The sequence below is a fragment of the Mytilus galloprovincialis genome, chromosome 10 (assembly GCF_965363235.1).
Source record: "Mytilus galloprovincialis chromosome 10, xbMytGall1.hap1.1, whole genome shotgun sequence".
Taxonomy (NCBI): domain Eukaryota; kingdom Metazoa; phylum Mollusca; class Bivalvia; order Mytilida; family Mytilidae; genus Mytilus; species Mytilus galloprovincialis.
The window spans coordinates 90,277,141-90,301,988 of record NC_134847.1 but is presented as its reverse complement, the minus strand read 5'-3'; the positions used below and the strand labels follow the sequence as shown (position 1 = coordinate 90,301,988).

The following is a 24,848-nucleotide window of genomic DNA, read 5'->3' as shown; positions in this document are numbered from 1 at the left end:
GACCAATCAAAAATCGATAATTCAAAGGACATTAAATTGAATTTACATCGATCAATTAAAGACCATGCTCAAGTTCAAAGTTATGTTGATTTTTTTAAACATTTTGTACGTAACTTAGTAAAATATATAGCTAAGAAAGTCATAGGACAGATTGGTACCCAACGAAAAAGACTTATTGATCTTGACTTTCCCTCGGTTGATTATGTTTTCTCGGGGTAACAATCTGATCTATTACCCTCTCAGCTATTTATATAAAGTAGTCCAAATAATAATGAAAAATCCTTAATACCATCATTTTCGTGAAAATTGTTTACAATGAGTGTGAATTTGCATTGCTATAAGACGTTTTTCGGTATTTTATACATCCGACATTTTTGCATTTATTTTTTGTTTTGTTTCTGTTATGGTTTCGGTTAGATAATTTGTTATGTCTTGTCGTTTGTAGTCCAAACAATAGACTTTAAATGCCATTATTGCATATTATTTACATAAGTACGCCAACGTTAACTTCGTGGTCTGTCACTGAAAGAAGACAATTGAGTTCTGAACATCGGAGTAATAGTGTTGCCTTATTTCGACAGTTTCTTTATCGTTGCTTGTTTCACAACTGTTCCCATTTATGATAATGGCTATAAATTAAACTGTTAGTTATCTATAGCTAGATTAGATTTCTTCAAATAGTCACTACAAACCTTTTATATAAAATTTCTATTTAATTTTGCTGTAGGTTATTGTTCACTGTATTGTCGCTGGTCCTTGGGTTGTTTTCACACAGCCAAATATATTTATATAGTCTCTTTTTTTTTTAGATTGCTCACTTGATCGAATTGATATTGTTTCAAAATATATTTAATTGGGAACACGCATATAAGTTTGTAAATTTAATAGAACCATTACTTGATTATTGCTGTAGAAACATCCCAACTGCAACCTTCTGCAGATGAAATGTTTTGCACTTAAAATGCATAAAATATCAATAAAAGAGGATCGATTGTTTGTTTATATTTGTATACAATATTCTCAGTATTCGTACAGAAAAAATATTATTCTTAATATGAATATGACTTATCTAGCTAGAGCATTTACATAAGAATGCGTTTAGATAATAGCAAAAAAAAATCGTTTAAATATTTAAGTTATTCTACAAACAAAAGATTGTGACTTCAAAAGACATGGCACGAATTCAAGTATTTATAAGTTATGCGATTTAACATCTGACATCGATTGAATATAACTAATGTGTCTTTAACAACGGCACTATTAATTGGATAGACATTGTCAAACTGCTAACTTTAAAATACCAAATAAATATAAAAACCAGAAACAAACCAACAGTTGTAATTTTGAACTTTCATTTGAATATGAAGTATTGATATGTCACACTTTGATGATTAGTTTACCTAAAGTAGCACTCCACAGTTAGGTGTGTAGTTTCGCATTTTGGCCCCTGTTGATTTTTCCAATATGAGAGCTAGTGTGCATTAAAATTCATTTCTGAAAAGCTGAGTACTAAAATAGCCTTCGTATTGGGTTTATATGAACATCAAGATTATGTATGACAGTCCGTATTTGCATGTCCATCCCATACATTGGTCCGGCCATTATTGTAATGTTTGTTTTCCAACTTGTTTGTCGCACGAACTTTGTGATTAGATTTTACGAAAAAATGAGGCAAAAGACACCCATTTTTTATTTGAAGATTAATGTCAACAGTTGCTAAAAAGGTATCAATCAAAGTCATTGAAATTATAGTTTGATCCAAATATTTTTTTTTGAAGGGGGGGGGGGGGGTGATATGTGACATGATCACCCTCCTTTTTGTAATATATTATTGTTAATAAATGCAGAATGTTGCAGGATACACATAAAAAGAATTATATGTCACCCTTTTAACTTTTGAAAATCAAATCTATGGAAGATACTGATTACAGACAGATGCACATGTACAACACAACCAGTTAGTTAATGATGAAACATTTTGGGGCTCATTTTTTAATTTGAATTTCTAACTGTGGAGTGCTACCTAAGCTACCTTGTCGGGTGAAAACGTCGATTTTATTGTTTTGAATGATCAAAAGACGATATCGTTTTTCAAGGAAAATTTATGACAGTGTTGACTGCTGTAAATTTAATTTTGACGTTTTACCAACTAACTGATTGTTTTTCTTAAACTTTGTTGTCAATATAATAGAATTATGTGCGATTATCATACACGTGAGAGAATATGCAATTTAGAAAATCAGGTTTAATCCACCCTCTCCTAGATAAAGCAATGAATTTACCAAGCTAAGGAATATACAGTTGTTTTTCCTTTCGTATGATGTTTTTGAGCGTTTGATTTTGCCAGTTGATATTTGACTTCTCATTTTGAATTTACCTTGGAGTTCTTTATTTTGCATGTTGTTAAGCTTTGGTCGTTTTCAAAACCCGTCGAAATTGGTTTTTATAGAAACTGAGATTTTATTAATTCAATTAAATGATAGATATTCTAATGAACTTCTAGTTATGAACAAAATCTAAAATAAGGAGTCTTAATGCAACTGTCAAAATCATTTTAAATGCCAAATGAGATAACAAAAAATATTAGAACTTGTCAACTGCATGACGATAGCATTTTTTTGTTTGATATCTCAATGTTTGATACTCATAAATGATGACCTTTTCATTATACTTATACATAACTATATAACAAAAATGTCCAATACATAACAACATAAGGCCAATTATCATGTAGTTCACCGCTATGTAGTGGACGTTTTCACACTTTGGGGCATTTATTAGTTCCACTGATGCTTCGACATCACACAAACTGTGCTTTTTTCTATAAAACACAAAAAAAAAAATAAGGATTATAGTGATAAAGACAAGGACATTATGTATCATTGTGATTGTGATAAAAAGTCCAGCCGTGCGTTTCGTCTACAAAATACTCATCAGTGATCGTTGAGTTAAATAAAGTTAAAACGCCAAATAAAGTACGAAGTTGACGAGAATTGAGGACCAACACTTCCTTAAAGTTTTGCCAAATACAGCTTTTATAGCTTAGGCATGTTATATGAAAAAAAGAAAATGATAGTAGTTATAATATAGCAAGTAAAAACGTTTTCGTTATGTGGTTGACAAATTATCAAGTACACATTAAAACATAAGGTAAATCTGAAACCAAAGCGAACTACTATATACTTAAAGGCTGTATTCTCAATCTCATAACAGATTTTGTAAGATTTTTTAAAAAATTTAGATATATCTATTTTGGTATTTTTTAGTTGAGACATGCAGTTTGGTGACGATTTTTAATAAAACCCACGGATTTACTGCAAGTAGTAAAACTTACGTTGCTTTATGCAAGACACATACATTCAAATGATGATAAAGCCGGATTGTCCTCACAGGTCACCTGTACAAGAATATGGGCATATTTTGAAAATGACCCTTGCATTGTATATATAAGATAAAACACAATCAACTCGAGATACCTATCAGGTTTAAAATTTGTTTTTAGATTTCCTTATGTCTTATTGTCCCTCATGCATTAAAGAAATAATAATGAAGAGTTATTTTCTTTTCTTTCTTCTACACACTAACACATGTGTAAAAGATGCTAACAGAACAATATGACGCAACAACAAAGACCCACATGTTAAATAAGTGTCAATAGGTTTAAATATTTATCTTTTATATCAATGTGTCAGATATAAATAGCAATCAGTGGGATTGTGTTAAAGGAATGCAATACAAATGTTACATCCGGGTCAGTATGCATGTTCATATCTATCACAAAACAATAAAAACGTAAGTGTTTTTTTTTCTTTTTATATTATTTGTAACCACGCATTTTGTTATCAGTGACTTTAAGGTAAAGGTTATGTTTTATTGCTATTTCCACTAAAAATATTAATGTTACACTTGATTAAAAGTTTACAACTTAAATAAAATGAAGGTCAAACTTAAAGGTCAATACTAAAAAAATATTTCCGAAGCAGTTTTTCATCTGATAGAGTAATAGCTTTTGGAACAAGAGATTGACGGTAAATGCGAACCTACAAAAAATGTTCACATTTCAATGTGTTCGTAGATAACAAAGATACCAGGTTGATAATTTGATACACCAGTCGCGCGTTTCGTAGAGAAGACTTACATTTGTGCATTATAAACCTGTCGATGATGATATTGGGCAAGGTATTAATATGAATATAATAGAAAAAATTCAATTCGGATCAATTTTACTAGAAGAATATAACAGACAACAAATCAAAAATATTTATGAATAACATGAATAACCAGCTGATCAGATACACATTTAACCAACGCAATAACAAGAGATGCGGCGTAAACACCAACAAGATTGCATACAACACCGGAACCAAGACTCATTAAATGGCATGCACAATGATGCAGTCTTTAATAATAAACGAGTTACCTACAAAAGAAAGATACCAGAGGGACAGTCAAAATCATCAATCAAACATCTCCATGGCTAACCAAAAAAGACACACAGATAAAAAAAATAGTACACAAACACAGACGAGCCCTGACAAAACGGGGGGTGATCTCAGGTGCTCTGAAAGGGTAAGCAGATCTTGCTCCTCGTGTGGCACCCGTCGTGTTGATATTTTATGACAAACCCGGTAATCTAATTAGGTAAGTAAACTTCGTGAAAAGAGAAGGGGATTGAAGTTACGACATAAGAACACATCCGATCCCATCTGAGAAACGGTTATTCTATAACGGTAAACCCACTCGTAATGATGTCCGTGAAATGTATGAAGAGATGATTTCAACTTTACCAATTGGAACTTTAGGTTTAATAGCTTCATTGTAATTAGCAACCCAGGTAATGTCGTATCAATTAGGAGACATAAACGCCATATGCAGACGCTGCTGGAATGTTGCTACATTTTGTACCAAGAAATGAAAAATTCACAATTGGGAAGATGAAATCATATCTTTTTTTGTACAGTTCGAGTTTTTTTAACAACCTTCGTTGTTAATTTTAGACGTAAGTCAAGATATGAGGCAAACTTAAATGTATCTGTTGTATTCTTATCTCTTATTCGATGGGATAGATTCGTTCGACATTTTTTGAATTAATTAATGAAAGTACATCATATATATAGCGGAAGGTAAAGTTAAAATATATTGCTAACTTCTTATCATTCTTTCTTAACATTGCTCACAAGGAAGCTATTAAACCAAGAGTTCCAAATGGTGAAGTTGAAATCATCCCTTCGTAAATTTTACGGACGCCATCACGAGTTGGTTGACCGTTATGATATAACCGTTTCACAAATGATATCGGATATGTTCCTTACGTCGTAACTACAATCCCCTTCCGTTTCATGAATGTGACCTACCGAATTAGACTATTTACCGGATTTGTAATCACATAAGCAGCACGACGGGTGCCACATGTGGAGCAGGATCTGCTTACCCTTCCGGAGCACCTGAGATAACCCCTAGTTTTTGGTGGGGTTCGTGATGTTTATTCTTTAGTTTTCTACGTTGTGTCATGTGTACTATTGTTTTTCTGTTTGTCTTTTTCATTTTTAGCCATGGCGTTGTCAGTTTGTTTTAGATTTATGAGTTTGACTGTCCCTTTGGTATCTTTCGTCCCTCTTTTTCTAATGAAGGCAGCCTCATTATAATAAATCAACACGTACAATTTGACTTTCCCTTACATGTTTTTTGAAAGGCTCAGACAGATATAACGAAATGGAATGACTCAGTTACCTGTACCTTGTAAGGGAGTGCCACGTTTTATTAGTATTGTGAATAAATCAAACAGAGGCAATTAGATATTTTTATTTACTAGATATAAGATTTTTTAAAAGTATGTTGTAGTTGATGATCAAAAGGAACACTTAAGATAAAATATTTTCTAGGGAGTTGAAATATTGTTATGACGTACTTAAATTGTTGAAAAAGTACTTTTTTAAAACGATATTCTAATATTTGTTAATAGAAGATTTCGGCGACTCTATTCTAAAACTCATTTTTTAAAAATGTAAAATCTACTATCAACAGGCAGACATAATGCACTTTTAGTTCAATGATTGAATGTTACGAAATGTCAAAAAAAGAAGTATGGTATGTTAGCCAATGTGAAAACTACCAGAGAGATCAATTCATAAATATATGAGCAAGCAATGGCCTTCAACCCTGTGCGAAATTCCGCACCGGAAAAAAATATTGTAAAGGCGACAGTTCACAAGCGACAAAATAAATCTTAAGTTTCTAAAGGTCAATACAATAAACTGAAATGATTTTAAATAACCAACACAAGCATGATATTTTAGAGAAGCGAATCAGGTTTTTTGAAAACATCTTGTAAATAACTCTTTTTCGTTTTTACACATTGTAATTTATCAATGTTTAGTTCATTTTTCTTCGACATCAAGTGAGGAGCCTCTGGCCTTTGTAAGCCTTGTATGATTTTTAGTTTTAGTTTTCGGAATTTACTATGACGTCCACTGTCACTAAACTAGCATAGGTTTTGGTTTAGGGGCCAGCTGAAGCACGTCTATGGGTGCGGTTATTTCTCGCTGCATTAGAGACCCGTTGTTGGCATCCGGCTGTTGTCTGCTCTTTGGTCGAGTTTTTATCTCTTTGACACATTCCCCATTTCCATTCTCAATTGTAACTGACTTTTTAAGATGTAAAGAATCTTCTGGTTTATTATCGTATTCTATAATATGTATTACAGTTAACCTCTAACTATATCTATAAATAAAAGCAACAGTAGTATACCGCTATTCAAAAGTCATAAATCAATTGAGAGAAAACAAATCCGGATAACAAACTAAAACCTAGTGAGACAATCAACGATAAGAGGAAAGGAATAACAGGACCTTTGAAAGGCAACAAAAACAAACGTCAACTTACATAGACACGAACTGTTTGATAACAACTGCCATATTCCTGATTGAGTACACAATATTTTAACAACATGATGAGTTAAACCTGTTGTAATGACTATCCTAACTTCCCGCTTTATAAAAATGTAGAAAAATATCGTTTAAATAACAACACTATGTGACAAAAATACAGCAGGAACACGCAAGAGCATTCACCACAAAGAAACGTACATACTAATAATATGATATTTGACACAATATGCCAACCGCAGAACAGAAACAACGAACACACTCCATCAACGACAAACACAACAGGATATAAAAAAATGACACTGTTACGTTAATTATATGCATTCTCGAACTTTATATAATTATTCTACCTATACTCGTCCAAACAATTATCACGACAATGATGTTACGGAAAGACAACTATATAATTATTACGAACGATAAGACATAACGAACTAAAAATGAAAGTAGACAAAGCGTTGTCAGATTCCTATTATCAAATTAGATTGAATATGCTACCCATCATGAAGGTTGTTAATATTTGATCATCCTTAAGTATACACAGAAAAGTATAGTATACAATGGGACACATTAAAAAATTTGACGCAAAACCTAAATTCACCCCTTGTTTTTGGAGGGTTTGTGAAACTCAGTTTTGCCTCTCCATGTTTTGTGAACTTGTTCTTTTGATTTGATGCTTCATTCATTCATTAATGCCACGACGAAGACGATGCTAATGACGACAAATATGATAATGATGATGACGATAATGATGACGATGATGATGATGACGACTATTTCCGGATGAGGACATGTTAGAGTAAATTTGCATATTACTTCTGTTTTGAACTAGACCAGCCTGATAAGTATTTTTTGAAATACAAAGGTTTTCTTATCCCAGGCATAGATAACCTTAGCCGTATTGAGCACAATTTTGGGGAAATTTTGGTCCTCCATGCTCTTTAACTTTGTACTTGTTTGGCATTATAACAAGTTTGGCCTGAGCGTCACCGATGAGTATTATAAGTCTGATAGACGAAACCCACGGCAGGCGATAACTATTCATACTAAGATTTTCATTTCTATTATAGTATAAAAATTTCATTATTCGTTTGAGCGAAACGTTATGACAGAATTAAGCACAAACAAATAAGACCTTCCATTGGTTTGGCTTTTCTGTTGAAGGAGCTACCCACGCAATCAAATCGTGTGTCGGTTTTGGCGTTTGTAACGAATGCAATTCAAGAAAAAAAACCTTACCTATCAAAGTGTTTTCCTTTTATAAGTAGAGGAAAGAAAAATATATATGACACAAGAAGTACACATTTAACACACAGTTTAACAGATTTAAATATATAACAATATTATGTGCGATTAAAAATAGAATTTGTGTTCTAAATAGGGAGTGTAATATTCCTCTGATAAAAAGGTAGTTCCCGGGTCATTTTTCATGGTCATATAAACGAAATACAATAAGCCAGGTAAGTTTATTTCTATTTCATTTGTTTAGCATGCATTATGTTTACGATGCCTATCTAAAGAAACATGAAGTATGTGTGCATCTATTTTAATAATGCATTAAGTCTACTTGATAAAAATAACACGACAATAATAGTATGACAGTTTCTTTTGAAACAATTAGGTCAATCGACATAAAGTCATTTCTGATATATTTTTCTGTGATATTTATGACACAGATTTTCATTTTAAGGATAAAGTGTTCTCATTTAACTTTTTGTCATTTTTTTTTCTTATCGGTGTTTTCAGTTTCTCTCCCTGCACTGATTAACTTCACATTTCCACTTGATATATTCTGTTCAATTTTTTTTAAACTGGATTAAAACGTTTACACTTAAATAGATAACATTTCCTAGACTTTTGATATGGAGTTTTCTTATTCGTAATTCTATTTCATTGCCTCCTATATTAGAAAGACGAGATATAGTACGTATTGAAAACACTAGGAAAACGACGTTTTCAGTAGGGTTTATGCTCCTTATCTTACTGAATGTTTAGTGAAGTGACTTTATGATTTTTTTTAAATGTTGCTGTTTTCCGTTGTGCCAGGGTGCTGTCTGTTTTAGTGGACCTTGTTATTTCTAATTTCCCTATTAGATAATCTCCCGTCACTTTTGAAAAATATCATCTTCAGTTTTATTATTTTAAAAGTTTATGTTTTTTTTTTTTTTTATCCTTGTGACATGTAATAAATCAAAAAAAAGGAATCAAAATGTATGATAAAGGTTATAGGTCAATCAAAAACGTATCTTTTACATTGACAAATATGTATCTGGAGTTATACCAAAAACAACATAGTAGCCGAGTTTCAATTGTATGTTGCGTATCAATTTTTTTTTTATTTTATGTATTAGAAAAGAATAACCAATAAAATGTCAAACTCCAAAGAAAATTCGAAACTGAAATAGATAAAAGAAAAGATAGTATGAGTGCCAATGAGACAACTCTCCGTCCAAGCAATAGTTTGTAAACGTAAACCATTATAGTTCAAAGTAATGTCTTCAACACGGAGCCTTTGCTCACACCGAACAGCAATCTACGAAGGCCCCCAAAAATACTAGTGTTAAAACCATTCAAACAGGAAACCCAACAGTCTAATCAATATGAAATTCGAGAAACGATAAACATTTATGAACCACATCAACAAGCTACAACCACTGAACACCAGGAAATGTTATATTCTAATATGTTCATTGCACAGATTCGATGGTTGTATAATATTAACTCTAAGATATAATTGTCAAATTGATAGTTATTAATCATTTAGGACAGTGTTTTTGATTAAGGACGTTCCGTTTTGAATTTTCCTCGGAGTTCAATATTTTTGTGATTTTACTTTTTTCAGCGATTTAACCAAATGTTAAACTATCTCGTAAATGCCAGTTTCAAGTTTCAATTAACGACATCTTGTTGTAAATGCATTTTTTTTTATAAAAAGGGTAAACACATTTTTCTAGATCGGCGATGGCTGTGTTTTTCAAAAAGGGAAGATTTCATCACTGAGCAACGCGGGCTTAAAAGTATTGATCAAGGACAATAGCTTGATATCAGTACACAATCATTCAATGATTTGGAAAAGCATGTCTGTTTATTTGTTTGCTGCAATAGGTAAAAACACGTCAATTGTACTTTTTGTGTCAGGTTCTATAACTCTATCACGTTTGCTTTAACCTTTTAAATAAAAAAATCTAATGTCCACGTACATATTTTTAGTCAAGTTTTAACACACAAATAAGATAAAAAAAAACGATTATCAAAAGGTTTTTAAAAACTTCGACGAGAGGTTCGTATTCGGTCTTTAAGAATTAGTTTTGAAATCCAACTCCCTATGCTTCAATCAAAGGTAATTGGTATATTCATATGATCATCATGATCATTGAGACCTTTTCCAATGGGATCAATGCCAGTTGAATGGATTAACGATTTGCACTTTTTTACTCAGTCTGCGCTTGTTTCGGTTTGTTTTTATTATGTATTGTAAACTGCACCTCGTCGTAAACAAGTTCATTGCATGTACTGTTGATACATTTATTTTCATGGGTACCAACTTTCGTGGATAAAGGAGATCTTGTCTGTTCGTGGATAAAGGAGATCTTGTATGTTCGTGGATAAAGGAGATCTTGTATGTTCGTGGATAAAGGAGATCTTGTATGTTCCATGATAAAGGAGATCTTGTATATTCGTGGATAAAGGAGATCTTGTATGTTCGTGGATAAAGGAGATCTTGTATGTTCGTGGATAAAGGAGATCTTGTATGTTAGTGGATAAAGGAGATCTTGTATGTTCGTGGATAAAGGAGATCTTGTATGGATATTCATTTTTTTTTGGTTTTCTTGAGGTCTACATACAAGCCTATAGAAAATTTGCCATTCGTTGCACATTTAATTTCGTGGTTTACCTGAGTTCATGAAATCAACAAAGATTGGTATCCTACGAACTATAATGAATCCATAGTATACTGAATTTGATACCCATTGACAAGGTTAATATTTTCTAAATGTGTGTTAACCAAGAATCGGAATTATTTTCTTCCTGCAGGTTTCTGGACAAGAGTATTGGATATAACAGTCATAGATAACTGGAGTGGAGAGGAATCATAACAGGAACATTGAATGCCAAAAACATCTATAATGACATTCCTGCAAATGATATTACATTACAGTCTAGTTGTTTCTTTGTGCTTAAGTTTTAAAGATAATTGGGCGACATTCTATTTGGATATCAATTCAACATTGAACAAAACCGGTAAACAGGTCTCACTGAACTGGGGAGTGCATCATGATTCGTCTAAACTTAGCCTCAGTAGTGACAATTCAACAATAGTTTGTGGAAACAATGGAAGTCTTAAAATAGAATTGACCTTAACAATTGTTGTCAGGAAACAACAGAACGGAAGTCTTATTTGTTTAAACCATCATCATAAAAAAAATCGTGAACAGGAGTGCCAACAGTTTAAGCCGCAGCCATCGCTTGCTGGCTTTGTCACTCAGTTTCCATTAAATTGGATATTTGATGTATACGAAGGGGATCAGATAGAGGTGACAATAGTTGGTAAATCGTCGATAAAAAGGGTCAGCTCTTGGAACCGACTTTTATTGTACTACTTGTAACATAAATAAACGATATAAACAAAGGAATGGAAACATAACTATGTCAAAACATTCTACCACAAATTAAGAGCAACGATCAAATAGGGCAGCTTTACATTCATTTTTTGTTTGTTTGTTTATCAATGTTTTGAAATTTGTTCAGTAATAAAAATAGAAAAAAAAATGATAACTTTAGTTAGCAAACCTTTCGACGTTTATGGTTACCAAAGTTTTTCGTCTCCATTCTTTTTGGTATGCTAACTTTGTTGTATTCAATAGTCATGTGTAAGTCGTTTGTTGTAGGCATGCGCGTCTGGCGTTCACAAGTATGAACCTAGTTATCTTTATGAAGTTTTGTGTGCAGAAAATATGTATTTCTACGTGTTGTCACCCTCTTCGAATTATCAATTTGAAATGACCCTCCGGAATGTTTCAACGCCATGTGTATTTGAACTATTAAAAAGCATTATATTTGCAGAAAAGAAATATATTTAAATTTGCAAAAATGGCAATCTTTTTGTGTTTATACCTCTAACGTATAGTATGGATATTTCAGGGAAAAGATGGTTACATATTGCTAAATACAAGGATTGTTTTAGGTTGTCTGTGGTAGCAAATATAGCAGGTTTACGGGTAGACATATTGACCGTCCGTCCGATTCTCATAATTTCCTAGTACAACATTATCGATTCCAAAGGATATTCAAAACTGAGAGACCTTAATTAAATGTCAAAAGCAAACATTTAACACATGAAACAAATGAAAGACAACTGTCATATTTCTGACTTGATACAGGCTTTTTACCCCGAGAACATTAAATTGTGACTTAAACCTAGTTTTATAGCTAGCTCAAGCTCTAACGTGTATGACAGTCGCATACAAAAAAATATTGAATGTAAATGTGCACTATAAATCTAACCTTTCACAGTTCAGCTCCAGTTTTATTTTAATTATCCCACCATATTTTATGAAATCTATTGTTATAAGGGCTATGTGCTTTGAAAAATGGACGATACATGATGATATATGATGAAAAGAATCATTGAAAAACTGACAACACATTGGCAATACCCGCCACAAAAATACCAAAATAAACCCGGTTCAAAATGTCGAGGCTATGATTGTAATGAATTTTGTATTCATATTTCAGCAGAAAGCACATGTAAACAAGTGATATCATAGAACGTCGATAAAAAGTAAAATCACAATGAAGGGATGTATAAGTACAGAGCCATGTCAAATGAATATCAGAAAAAAGGGGACAAACGGTAAAAGTAATCATGTTATACAGACAAATACAATAAACGTATTAAGATGATAAACAACATCAGTACGCATAATCTATACTCCAAGTCGATCATGTACTATTTGTGAAGTTGATACAGTTCGTGCAATGTTTATGATCTACTCAAAACATAAACATACTTCAATCCAAACACTAATAGAAGTAACTTAAAGTAATAAGTAAAATCCAGCATAAGGTTATTTGTTTGATTAACCTTTCAAATGAAATAAAATTTTCAATTTAGCTGTTTAAATAGAAATCCTTTCAAGGTTGTATTGAACTTAAGGTGTTTAATTTTTTAAGCCTTGAACATCTCTGATAAATTGTGGAAATGCGTATCTGAAGCATTAAAATTGGCACCGTATATGTTATTTAACATCACAGGTAGACAGAAATAAATTTGCGAAATAGAAGACAGGCAGAATGTATGAGAACCATCTACTGGTACCGTTTAGCTATTCCTACTATTCATGTGATTCTTTAATTTATATTTAGTATCAAGATTCATGGCTAGGAACATAACATTACTGATACTATGTTAAGATAATTCAAGCGAAACAACACTGTCAGTGGTACAAGCTTAGAGTATCCATGCACAATAACTTGGTATTCAACGTGTTTTTGAAGTAAAATACCAAAAATAACAATACCAAAGGAAAATTCAAATCGGAAAGTCCCTTATCAAATGTGAAAATCAAACGTTCAAATACATCAAACGAATGTAGAACAACTGTCATATTCCTGGCTTGGTACAGGCATTTCCTTATGTATAAAAAGATTAAATCTGGTTTTATAGAAAGCTAAACCTCTCATGTGTATGACTGTCATTAAAAGTTAAAACCACATGCTATTATCTTTTATAAACGTCGGACTACTGATACTAGTTGAACATTATTTTTATATCTGTGACAATTTTATTATATAAATAGAATCGATTAGTCGACGTGATTCAAATTTTTGCTGACCCCGTTTGTCTGTTCGTACGTTATATTGTATGCAGGGATAAAGGTGTAGTTGTTTAACTTTTAGGTTTTATTTGATAGAACAGCCGAAGGATATAGCTTCATTATGATTATCAACGTGTTCTGCTTGTAAAGTAAAAATGTTCAAATTTTGCCTTATTTAACACATTGTTAAAAAAAGTTAAATAAAAAAATAAAAAATACCAAACACTGAGGAAAATTCAAAACGCAAAGTCCCTTATCAAATAGCAAAATAAAGACCTCAAACACATCAGACTTATGGATTACTACTGTCACATTTCTGACTTGGTACAGACATTTTCTTATGTAGAAAATAGAGGATATAACCTAGCTTGATAACTAGCTAAAATTCGCACTTGTATGGCAGTCGCATGATATCCTATTACATTGACAACGATGTGTGATATGAACAAACAGAAATAAAACTTAAAAATTTCAAAGAGTTCAAAGCCTTCACCTAGAAATTGAAAAAATCAACTTCTTCCGGTGTTTTGACAAATATTTTTAAATAAAGAACATTTGATAAAAATCTAATTCAATTGTAGTGTTTATTTTGATTATAAAATACTGATTCACATCCGGTAGTGAGGTACGACAACCGTCTTTGGGTAGATCAGACTAACCCATTAACCTGTAATACAGTGATTTATTGTTTAGGCAAGCATTGCAAGTAAATCACCTAATTATATTAGATATGTCTGCAATGAAAGAAATATGAAAAGAACTTAAAACTTTATCGTGGAAAAATATTAAAAAACGAAAATAAAACTTAATATCTTTTATGTTTTTTACATGTCTTCACTTTAAATAAAATCTGAATTAACATGAGAAAGTTTTTGTCAATTTTGGCAGTGAATCTTTTTGGTATGAGTTATAATCAAAATGAAAATGTTCCGTGGGACGTATATCGACCGATTTGTTTATAAGAGTTGTCTAGCTGCCAATACTCTTACTATTTTACTGAATTATATATTTTCATTCTTTTATTTTCGTATAAAAAGTATATACTGTAGCTCAAATATAACAGTTGTTATTATTTCTAGATATTTATATCAAGAATAGAAAAAATGGTGATCTTTTGTAATATGAGTATGTACTGGTAATCGACAACTAATTAAAGTTTATATAATCTCTCAATATACTGCTTTCAATTGTGTTTTATTATATAATCAAATATCATTTTTTCTTCTATAAAATCTAGAAAAGAACTGTTTGTCATTGTGTAAAACAAACGCAAATATTGTGATATGAAATGTATGCCTAAATACCCTCTTGAACTTCTGAACATAATTGTTGAATTTTTGCCTTATAATATAGCAAAATAGGAAATCTAAATAAAAGTCTCCCCCATTGTATTATTAAAAAGTGCATATTCAGTTTTCTCTTGTAGTGTTTATTTAAAACGCCTTTTTCAATTAACGTGTTTTACCATATATTGTCTAGTTTATTTATTAAAGGAATTACATCAAATATTAATGTTTCCGATTAAATTTTAAAAGCGGATCATCTTTTTTCTGAAATAGACCAGCATATTTTTTTATCTAAAGATTTAGTTTTTAACCTAACCGATTTAATCGAAGGGAACAACAGGGCTTTTACGTTTTTTTAAATACGAAATTGGCGAATGAGTGTTTTTCAAGATTTCAATTTCGCGATAAAAGATTAATTCAGCTAAAAATATAGCAGTTATATTTGTATATGTTAGTCTTGGTTAATTAACAGACATACACTTAACATTGGGAATCGAGCAGTCCAAGAAATTCGATTGATAAAAAAGTTACGCTTTGTGTCATCTTTTTTATTGCTCTATATTTATCTTAGAATAAACAAATCAGACATTTACCAAAATGCACATTTGCAAAAAAAAACGAAAGCAATGGCGGAAAATGGCACTATTTCGAACTTAAAATATTGACCCTTACTAGATATGTATATTGAAAGTCTCAATATTTTTTCAGGGAGACTAAGTTTAAATCGAGCAATAAATACATCATTTTGTTAAGCAGGATACATGAACTTTAGACAATATTGAAAAATAACGATATATTGACGATTTATTCTGATGACTTAATGTTTTCCTTGCGTTCTTGCTACCATTCTTTTGATAGTAAGAGATGACCTTCTGGAATAATCTTATAAGGTTTATTGAACCTGTTATATATATGTCATTCAGATGTGGACGAATCAAAATTCCAAAGAGCTGCTAAGTGTGTTTTATCAGAATCTTTCAATTTCACTATGATTTTGGTTTTTTCTGCACTTACATTTCTTTTCCCGAAATTCAATTGACAGATTTACTACATCGTCGAATTACAACAAAACAAGGATACGCATGTTTTCAAGAACTACACAGATTCCAAAAATTAAATACAACGACAATTTTATCATTTTGACCAACAATATATTTGTTGGATTGATATTTCAGCAGATAGTCTGATTCCAAATGGTTGTAATTAGCGACTTGTTTGATTTGTACCTTTTCACTGAATGCGATTGATCATGATGATAAAACATCAATAGCATAACAGGAAATGCTTACCCACAGTCGTTTATTAAAACTGACGAAGTCAGACTATATCAACCTAAGGAACAAATGACAAACGAAAATGCCACTTTACAGATTTGGTATAGACATTTTGGAAGAATCTGTAGGTTACACATAGTGTAAAAAAACTCATTATTTACCAGGACTAAACTTTATATATACGCCAGACGCGCGTTTCGTCTACAAAAGACTCATCAGTGACGCTCGAATCCAAAAAAGTAAAAAAAAAAAAAAAGCCAAATAAAGTACGAAGTTGAAGATCATTGAGATCCAAAATTCCTAAAAGTGTTGCTAAGGTAATCTATGCTAATAGATGTCTTTCCAAAGTCTAGTGGTTGACATTCAGTTGTTGACATTAGTTGCTGTCTGTCATGTATATGTTTTTCGTTTATCATTTGGTATTAAAACTGGTCATAACTGAGAACGATACTTTTCTTTTAATTTGAAAAATGTCGATCACTATCAAAAACTTTAAAATTACGGTATTTTTCTATCAAAAAGTTAAATATATTATACACCAATTTCCATTATTTATGAATGAATGTTAAATCCTCTGTAATATAATCTGTTAATATTATACGTTATTGATTGTCGTTATATAACGTTATTTATGCGTATTTTAAAGGTAAAAGTGAAACAAAATAGTTTACTCGGTTCAATTCTCAGTCTTCCCACACACTGCATAAAATTTATGAATGAAATTAAATGCCTCGATTTTATAGTTAATATTACTTTTTAACCTAAACCTCTTCAGTCATAGATATTAGAGAGGGGAAAATATTTGAGCATCTAATTAGGTTTATTTCATTCAAATGTTTACAGTTTTCTGTGATCGAGATAATTGTTAATGATTAAGTGATAACAAGAATCTGTTCTTGGATGGCCAAAAAGGCAAATAGTTATCACTACTCTCACAATTCTGTGTATTCATCTTTAACGATCATCAATAAGGAATGTTATATACATGATCATCGATAACGAATGTCATATACATGATCATCGATAACAAATGTCATATACATGATCATCGATAACGAATGTCATGTACATGATCATGAATGTCATATACATGATCATCGATAACGAATGTCATATACATGATCATCGATAACGAATGTCTTATACATGATCATCGATAACGAATATTATATACATGATTATCGATAACGAATGTCATATACATGATCATCGATAACGAATGTCATATACATTATCATCGATAACGAATGCACCACCATATATCATAACAGATAACGAATATACCGTACAGGATCACCGATACTTTATTCATATTTTATAAGCATGGAATGCAAACTTAATCATTTTAAACGAATGTATAATTCCTGCTTCCCAATAACTTTTGTATCATCCTTCATTACCGAGTACGAATGTGTAACTTCGTATCACCGATGCCGAATGTATAATTTCTTATCACCGATGAATTATACCGATTACGAATGTTGAATTCCTGATGAGTGATAAGTACAAAAGGTTCGCTAAATTGTTTGATTCTGTTTTCTCAAATTTCTGAAATAAGGAAGACCAAAGCTCGGTTGTAAAGAAAATAATTTAAAATATATATATATATATATAATCTTCATTTAAATGCTTATTTCCTGGAACTCAATAAATCGTTATTTAAAAGAGGGATGAAAGATACCAAAGGGACAGTCAAACTCATAAATCGAAAAGAAACTGACAACGTCATGGCTTAAAACGAAAAAGACAAACAGACACACAATAGTACACATTACACAACATAGAAAACTAAAGAATAAGCAACACAAACCCTACCAAAAACTATGGGTGATCTCAGTTGCTCCGGAAGGTTAAGCAGATCCTGCTCTACATGTGGCACCCATCGTGTTGCTTATGTAATAACAAATCCGGTAAATAGTCTAATTAATTCGATAGGTCACATTCATGAAACTCAGGATGTGTTTCTGAATATTTAAGATCAGAATGTACATAAAATAAACAAATTAACATAACTTATACAAGTGAAAAGTTTAGCTAGCTATAAACACAGGTTTAATCCACCATTTTCGACAGAAGGAAATGCTTATGCCAAGTCCGGAACATGACAGTTGTTATTTTTTTGTTTGAATGATTTTGCGCTTTTGATTTTTCCATTGTTTTGGTCTTTCCGTTTAGAATTTTTCAGAGTTCGGTATTTTTGTTATTTCAATTTCTTTTATGCAAAGGAAATTAAAATGAGATGAGTATTCTCTTTTAAATGAATTTTGGATTTGGTTCATGATAACGAATTATTCAGACACGGTTTTCTATTCAAAATGTCAATGATAGGTTTTTTTTGTAACTCAGTGGAGCTGTGTTAACTACTACAGTACTTAAGAATAAAACTCATCATACACATTAAGCAAACGATTTTAGTGTGACAAACAAGCCTCATCCGTGCTGTCGAATAAAATCAGCTTATAACGGAATGTCTTTTGTCATAATGAGACGCACATTCATCTTATGGATGAACCAATTTTACACCGTGACAGCCAAAATCAATTGAAATCAACTGTATAAGGAACCCTTATTCTTAAAGCTAGTTCCATTACATTTAATTGCAATTTTTTTTACTGCAGAGGTTTTTGAAAGTGAGTAAAACTGCAATACAAATTATGAGGTGTGGTACAAAGTTGCATAACTCGAATGTGAAATTTTATCATTAGACACACATTAGTCCTTAAAATCCGTCTATAATTAAATTATCGACTGATACATTCCGCTTTATATTATTTTATTATGAAATTCTATTATGTTTTCATCCAACGGAAATGAAGGGGACATATTATGATAAAAATAACTTCGTGACATATTTAACAAGATATCTGTAACAAGACATTTGTAATAAAAAAATCCATTTCTATGTATGTTGGCGTTTGGTTTGTTTTGATGCAGTTCAGGGTTTCTGTTGTTTCATTTTTTCCCATTTATAGTTGAGTTGTTTCCCTCGGGTTTAGTTTGAAACCCGGATTTGTTTTCTCTTTATCGATGTATGAAAAAAAAATCTACAACAGTTATAAATTTGTTGGGGAGGAAGTAGGGTAGTGTTTTTTTTTCAAGAACTTTTTTCATAGTTTTTATAATGATCGATAAATAATATCTTTCAGAGGCTTCACTATTCCGGTATTCAAATCTTGATAAATAAAACAAGAAAAAATCAGGATAAAACAAAACCTGAAAAATGGAGGAGAATGAATTGTTTTGCCTTGAAGATAATATTGTCTTTTTACACGCTTCTAATGTATTAGATTTACATGTGTTTATCCTGAAATTAGATGAAAAATGTTAATCATGATTATTTAACAATATATGATAATAACAATTATATGACAAAATAAAGTTCAAATAGACTTTTTAATATCATTTGTTATTATTAGATTTGTTATTATTTTTATACTGTCAAACAAAGATGAGGTTAAGCTTGCAATAAAGCCAGGTTTAATCCAACATTTTTGACATATTAAGTAAATGCATGTTCCAAGTCAGAAATATGACAGATGATTTCGATTTGTTTAGCTTTTGATTTTTCTACTTAATATAGGACTTTCTGTTTTTGAATTTTCCATGGAGTTCCGTATTTTAAGGATTAGTATCTTAAAGAGCTTTTCTCTTTTTCCGAATATTTATTTCCATCAAGGTTTACAGTCGGGTATTCAGATTTAACTGAAACATAGTAATGCATGAGTGAAAACTTGGAGAATTGACTGCTAGAACTAATGATGAGTCCTTAAAACCTGACAATCATTGAAAATAAAAGCAAATAATCTAACATTTCTTAATAGTTCAATTTCATTAAGTAGATTTATATATGAACAAAGGAAGAGTCCAAGAAACACTAAATGTATAGATTGATAGTTGTATTGATCAATTTATTGAAAATGTTAACACAAGAAAAAAGCTTTCTTAATTTAAATAATCGTTATCGTTAGATGTCTATATATCTATAGCTAACTCATATATAAGATAATATAAAGGAGACTAAGAAAACCAGTTTTATTCTTTGGTTGCACAAATGCACTTATTGTTAAACTGAATATTGAACTGAAAGTGTGTATACATATATATACTTTATTGAGCAGAACTATCATCATTTTTAACAAATCTAGAGCATTAGAATTATTATTTTTTTTTAATTATTTTTTTTTACATTTATATCAATCAGGTAAGAAAACGCATTAAAGGAAAAAAAAAACTGTTACATTAAACAGTGACCTCCTTCTTGACATAAAAAAGTAATATTTTTAAACGAATCTAAATAACACTTTTATTTACTTATTACTGTCATGTTAGGTCTTATTACCAAATCTGTACTCAAATAAAGTAAACATTAGACTCTAGAATTTGTAATATCTTATTAACCGGATATCTTATGAACCGCCTTCATTTTGTTGTCGATTTAAACAGTGCCGTGCGCTCGTCTTGTAAATATTTCATTCAGAGTGAATTGACTGCAAAACAAGATAGTATCTAACAAGCAGTCTAAAACACTTCACACGCAGGTTTCCTTTGTCTTTGTTTTCACAGTAAGCAATAGCGTAGCTTATTGTTTAGAAATTTTATCTTAGGTGCAATACGAGTATAACATTTCTTTTAATCAACGAAAATCTGCAAGATAAAGTATAAGTAACAAGATCCTGTGCTTTAGCATTATACCTTCATCTTATACATAAAAACAAAAGCATGTAATGCGACCATTTACAGTAGATATAGTGTCTGGCTAGGTTCATGTAAACAGAGTGACCACCTTATTTCGTGTGAATATGATAAAAAATGTAAACAAACTGACTTCTTATTTTGTAAGACGTGAAATGTAAAATAACGGAAATACTCAAAATTCTAAAATAGATGCTTAAACTTTATCTATCCGATCATACAAGGTTTGTTAGTATTGATGATAAAAAGCAATCATCACCGCTACATTTATTTGTGATCTAAAAGTTTATTTTAGATTTACAATGCTATAGACTATAGCTATTTAAACATAAGTTCCAACGAAAATATCAAAGGATATGTACATGTATATTTGAAATCTATTCATTCTTAGTTTTATAACGCTTTATCAAGATTCCTGAATTTACATTGAGAAGAAAATTTCTAGAATAAATTTGTTTTTCATATGTCCATATGCATTTTTTTGGGGAGCAGTCCTAGTTTTAGTACAGTCCTGGTATTGATCGAGTGATTAAACAAAATTCCAATGGCTTGAATTATTATATGTCAGTGCGATTACATTTAAAATAGACAAGTTCTTTTCAAAGTACGAAACTAATGTATTTCACTAGTTTAACTATATTTCAGTACGTAAATTCGTATATCTTTTATGTTACCAATTGCTTAAGCTTACAATTGCATGGACACCATCATTAGTATATTGTATTGTCATACCAGTGAGGGGTTTAGCTAGCTATAAAACCCGGTTCAATCAACCATTTTCTACATAAGAAAATGTCTGTACCAAGTCAGGAATATGACAGTTGTCATTCATTCGTTTGATTGTGCCATTTGATTAAGGACTTTCCGTTTTAAATTTTCCTTGGAGTTTAATATATAAGGCTATGTATTTGGATTTTTTTTTTATAATCCACTGAATTCAACTTGTATCGATTTCAATCTTTGTTATATATCAGTATTCTGCATATATATTTAAGCGTTTTTAGTTACAATAAAATATTTAGAAATAACCCAAATGAAATAAAGAGTAACGGGTTTTGCGCGGTATTAAAAGTTCATCCATAGTAATCACTAGCTTGTTAGTTTCTAGGTTATTATTTCGAATAGGAGAGATATGTTCGACACAAATAATTTGTGACAAGGAGAACTAGTTGATTGCGAATTCTCTCTAATACTCTAGCTGTTTCAACGTAAACACAAGGACCTCCATGATAAAGGTATTAGTGCTTAAATGCTAAGCACATACATACAGCGGAAAAAAATAAACTTAACCAAAACACATTTAAGCATTACACATATTAAAACCACTAAAATCATGACAATTAGAATCAATAACGTGAAAACTGTGTTAACATGTCAAACTTGTTAAAAAAATCTGAAAACAAGCGTAAGGTGAAAACAATTTCGAGGTGTTAGATACCAAAAGAAAATGTCAATCAATAATCGGAATTCAAACTGACCATTTAATAAGAAAAAAAACCAATTCTCTGTAATAATAGACCAAATACGAAAAATTTTGGCCACATTATTTTTTTTCGAATACTTTTTTTAAAAGTTAAAATGCTCCAAATTAACAATCAAATAAAAAAAAAATCAATAAAAAAAATCTGTATAGTCTGGTTGCCATGGAAACAACGTGACATCATATGTTTATTTTAGTATAGCAAGGAGAAATGCCTAACATTCTATTTTATGGTAAAAATGAGATAAATAAAGGCAACAGTAGTATACCGCTGTTCAAAACTCATAAATCCATGGACAAAAAACAAAATCGGGGTAACAAACTAAAACCGTGGGAAACGCATTAAATATAAGAGGAGAACAACGACATAACACCGAAACGTAACAGACACAGAAACGGACCAAGCATCAGACAAAACACCACGAGAATAACAAGTATAACATGAAAACCAAATACATGAATTTGGGATAGACAAGTACCGTGCCACGTCTTATCTCAATTTCTCAAAAATAAGAGAATCACAAACGACTCAACGTTAAAATGCAACACACACAGAAACGAACAATAATATAACAATGGCCATCTTCCTGACTTGGTACAGGACACTTTTAAAGGGGAATAAAAGTGGTGGGTTGAACCTGGTTTTGTGGCATGCCAAACCTCGCACTTTAATGGCAAAGTTAAATATAACATTGAAATGACAACATAATATTACAGGACTACAATACAAATTAATAGAACATATTAGACAAAGAAAAACATGATTAATAGATAACAAAAAGCATCAGGTTTAAAATTCAATACGCCAAAAACGCGCCTTGTCCACACAAGACTTACAAGTGACGCCCAGATATAAAAGATCGAAAGTGAAAAAAGTACAAAGTTGTACAACACTGAAGATCAAAAGTTGAAAAGGTTTCGCCAAATACGGCATTGTTTTTATGCCCGGGATAAGAACATTCTTATTATATAGAACAATTCATGCTATTGCAAACAGTAAATTTTATCAAATGAATATGAAAGAGATATACATAAAGAAACTGAAGTATTAACTAATTACAGAAAACTAAATCCGAATACCTAACGCCCAGATATAAAAGATCGAAAGTGAAAAAGGTACAAAGTTGTACAGCACTGAAGATAAAAAGTTGAAAAGGTTTTGCCAAATACGGCATTGTTATTATGCCCGGGATAAGAACATCCTTATAACTATAACATTTTTTGTTATTTTCATGGGTATAAGAGAAGATTCCAATCATTTAAACTGCTAACTGACAAATTTTTCGAATAAAAATAGTTTTTTGGTACATAAGGTGGTCCACTTAACACAAAAATCGGCATGATTTTTGTCATTTTTCACATCTGGTTTTACCGAAAACGCAGAAATCCTCACATAGAGGATATAAAATATCAAATTATGGATGTTTTGTCAGCAAATTCCTGCAAATTTGTTTGGGGTAAATGTTGCAGAAAGTTGCCAATAGAGGAATACTAGTCATTGTAATTTACCCTGAAATTCCCTTTTATTTACGTTTTATTTGTAAATAAATATTTTATATGAATATTTTCATGATAAAATAGTCCTTTCTTATGAAAAAAACTATTTTAGTTGTATTGAGGGTAATTATATATCCTGCATAACTGTTTTGTTCTTTATTTTTATTATAAAAAGTGGCAAATTTAGAAAAGATTAAAATTGTTGCTTATGGGGGATAACAACTCCCATTTTCCCTATACTGATAGCAAGGGAAATCAAAATCGATAAAATTTTAGTTATATAGTGCAATATAACTTTTGGTAAATGTGATTTTTATCACCAAGAATCAGAATTTCCGCAGGCATTTTGCGAAAACAAATTGTGGCGGTTAAGATTTATTATTGATAAAATACTTTGGCGAAAAAAATATAACGGTTCGTTGTCCATCTTGTTTATATTGTTTCAGGTTTCTCGGATTTAACCTTGAACTCATCAAGCGTTACGATTTTGACAGAAAATCAATAATCAGTTGATTGCATTTTAATAACGAAATCGGCTATAATGGACTAATAAGTAAAGGTGTTGATTTTATTAGGTCTTTCCACTTTTCGTGGAAAGACCTTTTGTTTTTTTTTCTGATTAATGTTTTTTTTTTTTCTGCCGTCTGAGATGCTTTTTTGTCTCACAACATATCGAGTGGATTTTTGGTCAATGATGTTGTACAGTAATGGGGGTTTCATAACTCACCCTGTGTGACCGAATACTTATTCTTATAGGAGATATCTCCCTGCGTCCCCTTTTTCTTGTCATCGCCATATCTCTAAAACCGTAAGAGATTTTAGCAAACTGTTTTCACCAAATTGTTCGTCTACTCTTAAGAATGATTTGGTTTATTTTGACTTGAGTGATCGGAAGACATCTTATGGGAGTTAATTCC

The 24,848-nt window shown here is 31.2% G+C and overlaps 1 long non-coding RNA gene across 1 annotated transcript; it reads left to right on the top strand.

Moving 5' to 3' along the window:
- The first annotated feature begins 3,683 nt into the window (after positions 1 to 3,683).
- Positions 3,684 to 11,706, top strand: LOC143049456 (uncharacterized). The gene is made up of 3 exons (XR_012970253.1): positions 3,684 to 3,792; positions 8,266 to 8,344; positions 10,920 to 11,706. It is a non-coding gene; the product is annotated as an uncharacterized LOC143049456 (long non-coding RNA).
- Positions 11,707 to 24,848: the final 13,142 nt, after the last annotated feature.